Genomic DNA, 13,926 nt, shown 5'->3' on the forward strand with positions numbered 1-13,926 from the left:
ATCTGGAATGACCATCAAATTCTCTGATGTTCTTCCTGTCTCTATAAGAATGGGGCATTTCTGCCATCTCCAGTCTGTGACCTGGCTCAGTTTGACACTCTCCATTGGTATTATTCCCTGTTCCCAATGAGCTGCATGGGTGCCTGGCTCCACAGTAACTGAAACACTCTCACACAAATAGCCTTTGTTGACGTGCAGCTGGGATTTTCTTTTATGTTCTGTTAATTTAAAGTGCCACAGTTTTAACACCATGTAAATGACTCTGACTGAGATGTATGCCTGCACAGCTGTTAAAAGGAATTAGAGTGAATATTAGTATTATTTTAGGTTCTTGTCACAGTCATAGAAAAGTACAACACAGAAAGAGACCCTTCGGCCTATCAAGTTTGTGCTGAACTATTTAAACTTTCTACTCCCATATCTCTACCATCCAGGTACCTACACAAACCTCTTAAATGATGAAATTGAGCTTCCATTCACCACTTGTGCGGGCTGTTCATTCCACATGCAGATGTTCATCTGTGTGAAGAAGTTTCCCATCATGTTCCCCTTAAAATTTCACCTTTCACACTTCATCCATGGCCTCTGGTTGTAGTCTCATCCAATCTCAGTGGAAAAAGGCAGCTTGCATTTACCCCATCTATAACCCTCACAATTTTAAAACACCTCCATCAAACCTCCCGTCAATCATTTATATTCCAAGGAACAAATATCAGCAACAAATATCTTGTTCTGGATGCTGTTGAGGGGATGACCTGACAGGGGACGCCCACGGTGACCAGGGTCTCTGGCACTGAGCCTGGCGCTGTTGTGCAGGAGAGAAGGAGGGAGAAGAGAAATGCGGTAGTTGTCGGGGATTCCATAGTCAGGGTAACGGACAGGAGATTCTGTGAGCCTGACAGAGATACCCGCATAGTGCGTTGCCTCCCAGATGCCAGGGTACGGGATGTCTCGGATCGGGTACTGAATATTCTGAAGGGGGAAGGTGAGCAGCCAGTTGTCTTGGTACATGTTGGTACCAATGACATAGATAGGACAAAGGAGGAGGTCCTGAAGAGAGATTTCCACGAATTAAGAAGGAAGCTGAGAAGCAGAACCTCCAGGGTAGTAATCCAGGGTGCCCAAACATTTGGATGCCACTGTATATATCCTGTGCCTTCTGAATTGCTTCCAAAAATTCCTGCCATTGCTGCTCTGTTTTCATCCCTGCCTGTGTTCTTTTCAAATCAATTTTGACCAATTTTCCTCTCATGCCTCTCTAATAATCTTTATTCCACATCTGACTTTAGCTTCTCCTTCTCCAATGTCAGGGAGAATTTGATCATATTAAGATCACTTGCCCATAAGGGTTCTTTGAACTTAAGTGACCTAATTAATTCTGCATCATTACAACATCCAATCCAGAATAGCTGATCCCCAAGTGGGCTCAACCATGAGCTGCTCTAAAAATGCATCTTATAGGCATTCTAGGAATTCCACCACTTGAGACCAACACCGTCCTAATTTTCCTAATCACCTGCATGACAATCCCCCATGACGATTGTAACATTGCTCCTTTGGCACGCATTTTCTATCTCCCATTGTAATTTGTGGCCCACATACTTACTACTGTTTGGAGGTCTCTATACAATTGCCATCAGGGATTATTTTTTTGACATTTGCTGTTCCTTAATCCTACACACAGATTCTACACCTTCCAACCCTATGCCACCTCTTTATAATGATTTTATTTAATATTTTACTAATAGAGCCACACAACCCCACCTCCAGCTTGTTCTTTCAAGAAACATACAAGTATCTGGGAAACAAGAGGATCTGCAGATGCGAGAAATCTAGAGAACTACACACAAACTGCCGGAGGAGTTCAGCATGTCAGGCAGCATCTATGGATGGGAATCAACATTTCAGGCCAAGACTCTTCATCGGAACTCTTGATATCCATGTATCTGGAATATCAACAAGCAAAGAAAATAGAAAGTAGTGCAAAATAGGGAAAACCTTTGACAAAATTTAGTTGAAGGCTTAAAAAACCTGCCAAACAGTTCAATAGTTAACAAGTACAACAAAGACAATAAACACTTCCATCAATATCAACATTGATTTTTTTTAATAAAAATATCTTGGTCCCATTTCAATCAGTAAAATTTAAAGATAAATAAGAACTGAAATGATATTTACGCTCAAACCTACTTAGATTAACACTACCTTGGACAGGAGCTAGAGAAGTAAAACACATGAAAAAAGTATCACACAAAAGTCAGATACAATTTCTAAGTATATATTTTCAACAAAAATGAACAGAATTCAGCACTCCAGGTGTGTGTATGCCATCGTGATAAGAAATACAGACCAGAAAACTTCAATGAGAGGACAACTCAGAAAAATGAATCATCACTATGGAAGAAAACATTAACCAGTGGAACGAGTATGACCCTCCATGGGAGACATCCCAACGATCTGAGCAGATGAGATGGTGACAAGGAAGCATCGAGCACCAGACTGAGAGTTGGAGAACTCTTCCCAGAAACAGAGGGGTTCCTTGCAGAAATACAGGACAAGGTGGTTAATAAAAAGAAAGAAAAAAAAATCGAAAATACATGAAATACAAACAAACAAGGCAATAAGTGCAGAAAATGCCAAGAGAAAGCAGACACAATCCAACACATGCCAGGATCCTGCAGAAGTTTAACTCAATCTGATTACTTACAGAGGTACAATAAAGTGGCAAATATTATTCACTAAAGTTTTGCTTTAAAATACAAACTCATGAATGTCCTCCATCACTTCATAAAGGTACCATAAATTCAAGCCTGATCCAGTTTTAGAGTCAAAATCTTACAAATCATATGATAATAAATACATTATTTCAGATAGGACCATCCATAAAATCATCCGGATATAATATTATAGGATAAGCAAGCCGGAACAATTCACTCAATGGATATAACCATTCCCAACACACATATGTCCCTCGACCAGAGGAGCACCTCACCACAGATATTGTTTGTGTCATCAGTCAGACAACCGAAAGATTTTCTCTGTCAATCAGCTTCCAAATGTTGTTACTCTGTCATTCTTTGCTAAGCCCTGTTGCTGATTCCCTTCTCCTCATTATAGGTTCTTACCCTGACCATCGTCCAGAGCCCCAAACTCTGCCCTGCGCAGACCTGCCTCTGGCTTCTGACCCTGCTTCATTGAAAATCCAACTAATAGTTTCCCATTCTACTTTCAGTCTTTAGAGGACAGTGGTGTTTTCTAACAACCCTTCTGAAGCAGAGAAAATGACCCATAATGTGGAAATGAGTCATGATTAAGGAGGTTAATAACCAATGTCATTCTTCCTCAGCCCAGAGATTAGAGGGACGAAGAACATCTCAGACAGAACTGCAGTCAGCTCAACTTCTTCAGACTGCAGAGAATGCAAGAAAACCTCTTCATCCACAGAGTGGTGACTGTTTGGAACCAATCACCAGTGGGAGAGCGAGAGATGAACAACAGGGCAGGATTTAAAAGGACTGCCGTGGAACTGAATCACTGGCAGGGTCCAGCCAGCCTGAGCTGATTCTCTTCTGTAAACTAGGTGTGTTTTAAATTCACTAAGTACCAGAGACAGAGTTTAAAATAGAAATGACTTACTTGTCTCAGATCCAGAATTTTAAACTCCAGTCCCATTAAAGGTGAATATGCAGCAGAAGAAACTCTTCCCATGCCCAGTGACCAGGGTGCAGAACTGGGTGTGGTGACCAGCAGCAATAATTGCAGAGTTCAGCACCGATAGTCATTCTCGAAATTGTATTCAGCAATGGTGATGGACAAGTATCCAGCAAGCAGCTTATTGAAACTTTCTCCCCAGTATGAACCCGGTAGTGTGTCACAAGTGTAACACGCTGTAAGTTTCACTGCTAATGTAACGGCCTCTCAGCAATGTTTCACTGCTGAGGTAATGGTTTCTCTGAAGCAGCCATGTTTAGGTAATGACTAGAGATAACAGGGTTTTGGAGTGCAGGGCTACCCAATGACAAAAATGTTCTTTCTTGTGAGTCTGGAAGAGAGATTTTCATGGTCTTTTGCTGGGGAGGGATGAGAAGGCACGAATGGTGAGAGTGGGCCCTTTTTCTTTTTTTTTTTGTTTACTTTACTAACCCTATAGTCAAAGTAAGTATTATAAAGAGCAATCGTTTAATCACATATTGTGTACCATTTTTTTTATTTTGGGATACTGATTGTAACAGCGGACACATCACGCAGCATCCACCCAAACGAGATTTCGTAACTTGCCCGGGCTGGGAGGCTATCACCCCTTATATTAAGCTGCTAGCTGAAGCGAGAGTTACATAAGCTTAGGTGGCTGAGTGAATCGCTTCCCACATTCACAACAGGTGAACAGCCTCTCCCCAGTGTGAACTCAATGATGCACATTTGATTGATTTGGCTGAAAGAATCTCTCCCCAGAGATTGAGCAGGTGATCGGCCTCTACCTAGTGTGAACTCGCTGGTGTTTATGTAGTTGAGATGACCAAGTGAATCCCTTCCCACACACAGAGCAGGTGAATGGCCTCTCCCCTGTGTGAACTCGTTGGTGTCTCTGTAGTTGTGATAACCGAGTGAATCCCTTCCCACATACTGAGCAGATGAACGACCGCTCCCCAGTGTGAACGAACCGGTGTTCTTGAAGGTGGGATGACTGAAAGAATCCTTTCCCACAGTCTGAACAGGTGAATGGCCTCTCCCCAGTGTGAACTCGCTGATGTACCTTCAGTTGAGATGAGAAAATGAATCCTTTCCCACAGACTGAGCAGGTAAACAGCCATTTCCCTATGTGGGCTGACTGGTGTCTCAGTAGCTGAGATGATAAAGTGAATCCCTTCCCACAGAATGAGCAGGTGAATGGACTCTCCCCAGTGTGAACTCCCTGATGTACCTTCAGTTTAGATGAGCAAGTGAATCCCTTCCCACATTCAGAGCAGGTGAATGGCCACTCTCCGGTGTGAACTGACTGGTGTCTCAGTAGATGAAATGACTCAGTGAATCCCTTCCCACAGTCCGAGCAGGTGAATGGCCTCTCCCCAGTGTGAACACTCTGATGTACCTTCAATTTCGATGACTGAATGAATCCCTTCCCACAGTCTGAGCAAATGAACGGCCTCTCCCCAGTGTGAACTCGCTGATGTACCTTGAGTTGAGATGAGCAAGTGAATCCCTTCCCACAGTCTGAGCAGGTGAATGGCCTCTCCCCAGTGTGAACTCGCCGATGTACCTTCAGCTTAGATGACCAAGTGAATCCTTTCCCACAGACTGAGCAGGTGAACGGCCTCTCCCCAGTATGAACTCGCTGGTGTGCCACTAGGGTGGATGACTGAGTGAATCCCTTCCCGCAGTCTGAGCAGGTGAACGGCCTCTCTCCAGTGTGAGCTCTCTGATGTACCTTCAGTTCAGATAACCAAGTGTATCTTTTCCCACAGACTGTGCAGGTGAATGGCCGCTCCTCGGTGTGAACTCGCTGGTGAGTCATTAGGTCAGATGACCGAGTGAATCCTTCCCCACAAATTCAGCAGATGACCAGCATCTGCCCACTGTGAACTGACTGGTGTGTCCACAGGTGGGAAGACTGACTGAATTCCTTCTCACACACAGAACAGATGAATGGCCTTGTCCCAGTGTGAACTTGCTGATGTACCTTCAGTTGAAATGAGGGACTGAATCCATTCCCACTGTCTGAGCAGATGAATGGGATCTCTCCTGTGTAAAATGACGGGTGTGCCAGTCGGTCAGATGAGCGAGTGAATCCCTCCCCACAGGCTGAGCAGGAAGGATGATCGAGTGAATCCCTTGCTCCACTTCTTAAATATCTGGACAGAGACAGAAAAACTGGTGTGTTGTGTTTGAGATTCCCATAGACAAGTTCCTTGTCATTTTTAACCTGTAAAAAGATTTACAAAATCCATCAATGGGTTTAGGACAACACTTCAGATGAGATCACTTGAATCATCAAGGTGCAATCTGGAATCACACTGTTCTGTGAGGTTCAACCCAAGTTGGAGACAGAAATCATCTTCTAACTGGGCCGTGCTGGTATCTGGAATGACCATCAAATCCTCTGATGCTATTCCTGTCTCTATAAGAATGGGGCATTTCTGCCATCTCCAATCTGTGTCCTGGCTCAGTTTGACTCTCTCCATTGGTATTATTCCCTGTTCCCACTGAGCTGCCCCACAGTATCTGAAACAATCAAATGCAAATTAGCCGGCAGCGCACTCCACGCACCCACCACTCTCTGTGTAAAAAACTTACCCCTGACATCCCCTCGGTATCTATTTCCAAACACCTTAAAACTATGCCCCCTCATGTTAGCCATTTCAGCCCTGGGAAAAAACGTCTGACTATCCACACGATCAATGCCCCTCATCATCTTATACATCTAAAAAAGGTTCTAAACATAAACAAGGAAATTATACATTGCTTTGAGGATTTTCCGGAAGTATACAGAATTATGAGGGTACAGATAGGGTAAATGCAAGCAGTTTTTTCCACAAAGGTTGGGTGGGATGACAACCAGAGGTCAAGGGTAAGTGCGGAAGGTGAAAATTTAATGGATCTAGTGGAAAAAGTCTTTACTGAAATGGTCATGAGAGTGTGGAATGAGATGTCAGCACAAGTGGTGAATACGAGCTCGCTTTCACTATTTCAAAGGCGTTTGGATGGGAGCCTGGATGGTAGGGGTATGGAGGGCGATGGTCCCGGTGCAGGTAGATGCATTAGACAACTTAAATGTTTTTTTGGCATTGACTAGATGGGCCAAATGGCCTGTTTCCATACTGAAGTCCTCCATGTTTCTATGACAGAGAAGCTGGCCAAACTTGTTTGGAAGGGAAAAGGTAGGAGTGACAACGGAGCAGCAAAGGCTGGAGTTTCTGGAAGCAATTGGGGAGGTGAGTGATCGATACATCCCAAAGAAGTGGAAGCATTAGAAAGGCAGGAGGACACAACCATGGCTGAAATGAGAAGCCAAAGCCAACATAAAAGCCAAAGTGAAGGCAAAATAATGAGCAAAAACTATTGGGAAGCTTTTAGAAACCAACAGAAGATGACTAAAAAAAAAAAGTCGGATGAGCTCAGGGTGTGGAATTATGATATTGTAGTCATTAATGAGTCTTAGTAGCTCCGAACGGTCTGAGGCATTTAGAGGAACAAAATATCCCGGCCCTCAATATCTCTTGAAAACCAAGGTACCCTGCACCAGTTACCTTTCAACTTTTATTTTGGCAGGCACAAACAAACTCTACACATTCAAAATTTCACTTGTGAAATTTTTCCCACTTACCAAGTACTCCTTTGCCAGAAAACAGCCTGTCCCAAACCACACTTGTCAGATCCTTTCAGATACCATCAAAATTGACCTCTCTCCAATTTAGAATCTCAACCCGTGGTCCAAACCTCTCTTTTCCATATTTACTTTGAATTTCATGGCATTATGATCACTAATTTCTGTCGCCAGCCCTGGATCGTTTCCTCACAGCTTATTGCACACTTCTACGTTAGGAATTCTACGTACTGATTAAGGGCACATTTGACAAACTCTACCCCATCTAGTCCTTTTACTGTATGGGAGTTCCAGTCAATATATGGAAAGTTAACATCACTTACTGAATCAACCCTTGTTTCTTGGCATGGTCTGCGATTTCTCCACAAATTTGTTCCTCTAAATCGCTCAGACTATTGCGTGCAAACAAGTCCCAATAATTGCTACAATATCATAATTCCCTGTCCTGAGCTCATTTGGCTTTCCTACAATGCTTCTTGCATTGTGATATACACAGCTCAGCTCATTCATCACACCATGCTCAAACATTCGATTGCTGACTCTATCTGAGGTCTGTACAACATCTGACTGGTGTCAAGAAAACAAACTCTCCCTCATTGTCACAAAAACAAAGTAGCTGATTGTGGACGACGGGAGGAATGGAGACAGGCTGATCCCTATTGGCATCAATGGATTTGGGGTTGAGAGGGTGAACAGCTTTAAGTTCCTCGGCATAAACATCACTAAGGATCTCACATAGTCTCTACATACCGGCTGTGTTGTGAAAAGAGCACAACAGCTCCTCTTTCACTTCAGATGGTTGAAGACGTTTGGGATGGAGCCCCAAATCCTAAGAACTTTCTACTGGGATACAACTGAGAACATCCTGACTGGCTGCATCATAGCCTGGTCTGGGAACTGTACTTCCCTCAATCGCAGGAACCTGCAGAGAGCGGTGCGGACAGCCCAGCATGTCTGTAGATGTGAACTTCCCACTATCCAGGACATGTGCAGTGACAAGTGTGTAGAAAAGGCCCAAAAGATATTGGGGACCCAAATCACCACAACCACAAACTGTTCCTGCTGCTACCATCCAGGAAACGGTACCACAGCAAAAGGACAAACAGGCTGTGGGGCATCATCTTCTACCAGGCCATCAGACTGATTAATTCATGCTGATACAAATGCATTTCTGTGTTATATTGACTGTCCTATGTACAAACTATTTATAATATATTACACATTGCACATTTAGACAGAGACGTAACATAAAGATTTCTACTCCTCATATATATGAAGGATGTATGTGATAAAGTCAATTCAATTCAATTCAATTCACTATCCACTATCTGCTCTGTCATTCTGGCTCCCATTCCCCCTACAACTTATTTTAACCACATCACCCCCTCCCCCCACACCAGCACTAGCAAGCCTTACCACTAGGATATTAGTCCCCTCTTGTTCTGTTCCCCTAACAAATCCCCTATCACCCCTTTGACTTTCCTCTGCCAGATAATCTCCCCGCAACAGTTTCTAAAGGGGCAGAGACCCTATAAAGAAGGAGGGGGGAGGGTGGGAAGTTGAAGGCTGGTAGGTTCCAGGTGAAAAACCAGTAAGGGGAAAGATAAAAGGGTTGGGGGGGGGGGAGCAGGGAGGTGATAGGCAGGAAAGGTGAAGAAGGAATAGGGGAAAACACTATGGGTAGTAAAAGAACCACCTCAACTCTGCTTCCCATTCCCATTCAGATATGTCCATACATGGCCTCCTCTACTGTCATGATGAGGCTAAACTCAGGTTGGAGAAGCAGCACCTCATAACCGTCTAGGTAGTCTCCAGCCCCTTGGTATGAACATAGAATTCTCCAACTTCTGGTAATTCCCTCTCCCTCCCTTCCTCTATCCCTATATCACTCTGCCCCCTCCCCCAGCTGCCTATCACCTCTCTCATGGTTCCGCCTCCTTCTACTACCCATTGTGTTTTCCCCTATTCCTTCTTCACCTTTCCTGCCTATCACCTCCCTGCAACCCCCCCCCCCCACCCCACCCTTTTATCTTTCCCCTTACTGGTTTTTCACCTGGAACCTACCAGCCTTCTCCTTCCCACCCTCCCCCCACCTTCTTTATAGGGCCTCTGCCCCTTCCCCCTAAAGTGCTGACAAAGGGTTCCGGCCCGAAAAGTCGACTTATCATTTCCACAGATGCTACCCGGCCTGCTGAGTTCCTCCAGCATTTTGCGAGTGTTGCTTTGACCCCAGCATCTGCAGAGTATTTTGTGTTTACTCTGTGACGGCTATTTAACCTCATTCCCCTTCCTGACTCACAGAAAACCTGTGTCCTGCACCTTGGGTGCAACTCACCTCTCTTCATGTCATATCTATCACCCCCTCCAAATCCTGGATGATCCGGAATTCACCATTTCAAGTTCAACTCCTTGAGTGCAGGGTTACAAGCTGCAGCTGGATGCACATCTTGCAGGTGAGGGCGTCAGGGACACTGGAGGTCTCACCGCCTTCCCACCAATGTCCCCTCTAATTTGTAATGACCAGTCTGCACATAAATCTTCTACTGTGCATTTTTCACCCAGTGACAACATATGCACAGTAAATTTTATTTCGAGAGGTAATCATTTTAACAGCCAGCAAATCACTGTTGATAAGAACTTTGATCTCCTCTGGGTATGATTCAGTTCATCTGCACTCTCACACAACCTATGTTGCAGGCCTGTAATGGGTAATGAAGGATTTTCTCACCAGAGATTTTGCACATTGTCCATATGTGGTTTGCTTGCTACATTATGCTTTAAAAAGTCAGATTTCAAAATATCACTCCACTTCTTCCCACTTGTAAATTCTCCAGCAGCTTTTGCATCGTCACAATACACACAGGTAACAGCAGTTTCTGTATTGTACATAAATATTTGCCCTGAAGCCTCCGCCAAATGACTGACTGTGGTGAACTCATTGATGGTGCAGTAATGCCAGTGAATATAAAGGGAAGCGCAGTAGTCTGACTCATTGGAGTCTGGCACATTTGTGATGTGAAAGCTATTTGTTGCCCAGGGCAAAGGTGTTTGATATCATTATCTTCACAGAGTGGAATGAGCTGCCAGTGGAAGAGGTGGATGTGGGTCCAATTGAGACACTAAAGAGAAATTTGGGTGATGACATGGATGGGAGGTGTATGGAGGCTATGGTGCAGGAGTTGGAACTAGGCAGTAAAAACAAAAGGTCAGCATTGACTAGAAGGGCTGAAGGGCCTGTTTCAGTGCTGCTGGGCTCTGTGACTCTAATAATATTCTGATTTGTAATTTCCACAGTCAGTGCTTTGCTGCTAATGACTGAACCCAGAAATTTACCCAAGCAAGAATTGAAAGACTCTTAGCTGACTACAAAAAGCGTTTACAAACTGTAATACTTGCCAAAGGGGGTGTTACTAAGTACTGACCATGCAGGGTGCCCAAACTTTTGCTTCGGGCCTTTTTCCTTTTTCATTATTTTGAAACTGTAAAAGATGGAAATAAAAATGTAACCTTGCTTAAAATATTAAAGAAATGTGCCATGTTTAACTTTATGCCTTTTGGAAATCAGGTCATCTTTTACTCACTTAGCTGTTCACAGTAACAGAAATTTAACCAGGGGTGCCCACACATTTGCATGGCACTGTATATATCCTGTGCCTTCCAAATTGCTTCCAGAAATTCCTGCCATTGCTGCTCTGTTTTCATCCCTGCCCGTGTTCTTTTCAAATCAATTTCGACCAATTTTTCTCTCATACCTCTCTAATTCTCTTTATTCCACATCTGACTTTTGCTTCTCCTTCTGCAATGTCAGGGTGAATTTGATCATATTAATATCACTTGCCTCTAAGGGTTCTTTGAATTTAAGTGACCCAATTAATTCCGGTTCATTACAAGACCCAATTAATTCTGGTTCATTACAACACCCAATCCAGAATAACTGATCCCCAAGTGGTCTCAACCCTGAACTGCTCTAAAAAAGCATCTTGTAGGCATTCTAGGAATTCCTCCTCTTGAGATCAGCACTATCCTAATTTTTCTAATCACCTGCATGACAATCCCCCATGACTATTGTAACATTGCCCCTTTAGCACGCACTTTCTATCTCCCATTGTAATTTGTGGATCATATACTCACTACTGTTTGGAGGTCTCTATACAATTCCCATCAGGGATTTTTTTTACATTTGCTGTTCCTTAATTCTACCCACAGATTCTACACCTTCCAACCCTATGCCACCTCTTTCTAATGATTTTATTTAATATTTTACCAACAGAGCTACACAACCCCACTACCAGCTTGTTCTTTCAAGAAGCATGAAAGTATCTGATAAGCAGTCGTGATAAGAAAGTTAGGCCAGAAAACTTAAATGAGAGGCCAACTCAGAAAAATGAATCATCACTATGGAAGAAAACATTAACCAGTGGAATGAGTATGACCCTCCATGGGAGACATCCCAATGATCTGAGCAGATGAGATGGTGACAAGGAAGCATCGAGCACCTGACTGAGAGTTGGAGACCTCTTCCCAGAAACAGAGGGGTTCCTAGCAGAAATATAGGTTTCCCCCGCCATCCGAAGGTACAGCGTTCCTATGAAATGGTTCGTAAGCCGAAATGTCATAAAGCAAAGAAGCCATTACCATTTATTTATATGGGAAAATTTTGTGAGCGTTCGCAGACCCAAAAACAACCTACCAAATCACGCCAAATAACACATAAAACCTAAAATAACAGTAATATATAGTAAAAGCAGGAATGATATGATAAATACACAGCCTATATAAAGTAGAAATACTTTTCCACAATCATTGCCGGCACTGTTCTCCGTAGCGAAAATCTCACACAAGCACTCTCGGCAGAAAATCTCATGCAAGCGCTGTTGGCAAGAACACTCTCTCCAGTAACCTGTAAGCCATGAAGCTGCCAAATCATACCAAATAACACGTAAAAATACACAGCCCATATAAAGTAGAAATAATGTCTGTACAGTTTGGTATCACTCATCAGAATCGGGACAGCGCCGAGCATACTGATGGTGCTGTGTTAGGCTGAGTCGTCGCAGGTTGGGATGGTGCAGTGGCCCCCACACTCTGGGCCGCCGACCGATATATTGCCGCGAAGAATGCAGCAGTAGCCGGGAGGCATCTAGCACATCTTTAAGAAAAAAAGCCGAAATAAACATGCAAATTAATTAGGTGCCGCCCGACACATAATTAATTAGCATGTTTATTTTGGCTTTTTTCTTAAAGGTGTGCTGTGTGCCTCCCGGCTACCGCTGCATTCTCCGCGAATCACTATCTATCCGAGGTCTGGGGGTTGGGGTGATGGGACACTGGGGTGTCGTCTGTTTCCATCAGGCAGGCAGCTCATCTTCTCCTATGTCTACCCGCCTCGATGTCGAAGGTCAAGGTTTGTCGTCTGCTGTGGCTGATGTGGAAGGCTTGCTTGACTGCTGAGCCTCGCACCTTTTTAGATCATACAGTTCTTTGTAAGCACTCAAATCATCTTGCAAATATCCCCTAAACCAACGTACCCTTTCAAAATTAAAGTTGTACATTATCATTGCAGCGAAAATCTCACGCAGTTGCTTCACGTTCATTTCGTTAATGAATTTGGTTTTGATTGTTATCCTTTCCTCTTCCAATTGCATCAGCTCTTCATCTATCAGGTCTTGGTCATGGGATGCCAAAAGCTCTTCAACATCATCTTCGTCAGCTTCCACAAGCCAAACTCACGTTGTCCTTACTTCGTTCACCACGATCACAACGCTTAATTATGTCTAATTTTACGCTAAGTGTAACACCCTTACGAGCTCTTTCAGGCTTTTCCGACACCTTAGAACTCATCTCGCTAACGGCTGCTTAATGCAACGTATTTAAGCAATGCCAGCGAGAATGCCATTCCGAATCCAGGGGGAGAGGGGCCGCTCGGGGCGCGCGCTGCCTTTTATTGCTCGCTGATTTTTTCGTGCACTGATTTTTTTGTAACAGTGAAAACACCTTCTGTTAGTGAAAACAGGGAACTAATATAGGTCGTTCGTAACAGTGAGGTTTCGTAAAGCGAACGTTCGAAAAGCGGGAGACACCTGTACAGGACAGGATGGTTAACAAAAGGAAAAAAAAAAACAAAAGTAAATGAAGTACAAACAAACAAGGCAGTAAGTGCAGAAAATGCCAAGAAAAACCAGACACAATCCAATACATTTCAGGATCCTGCAGCAGTTTAACTCAATCTGTTTAATTACAAAGGTACAATCAAGTGGTAAATATCATTCACCAAAATCTTGCTTTAAAATGCCCTCCATCACTTCATAAAGGCACCATAAATTCAAGCCTGATCCAGTTTTATAGTCAAAATCTTACAAATTATTTGATAATCAATACATTATTACAGATAGGATAATCCATAATAACCATCTGGATATAATATTACAGGATAAACAAGCAGGAACAACTCCCTCAATAAATAAAATCATTCCCAACACACATATTCCTCGACCAGTGGAGCACCTCACCACAGGTATTGTTTGTGTCATCAGATAGACAACCGAAAGATTTTCTGTGTCAATCAGCTTCCAAATTTTGCTATTCTGTCATTTGTTGCCACGCCC

Source organism: Mobula birostris, chromosome 13, assembly GCF_030028105.1.
Source record: "Mobula birostris isolate sMobBir1 chromosome 13, sMobBir1.hap1, whole genome shotgun sequence".
Classification (NCBI taxonomy): Eukaryota; Metazoa; Chordata; class Chondrichthyes; order Myliobatiformes; family Myliobatidae; genus Mobula; species Mobula birostris.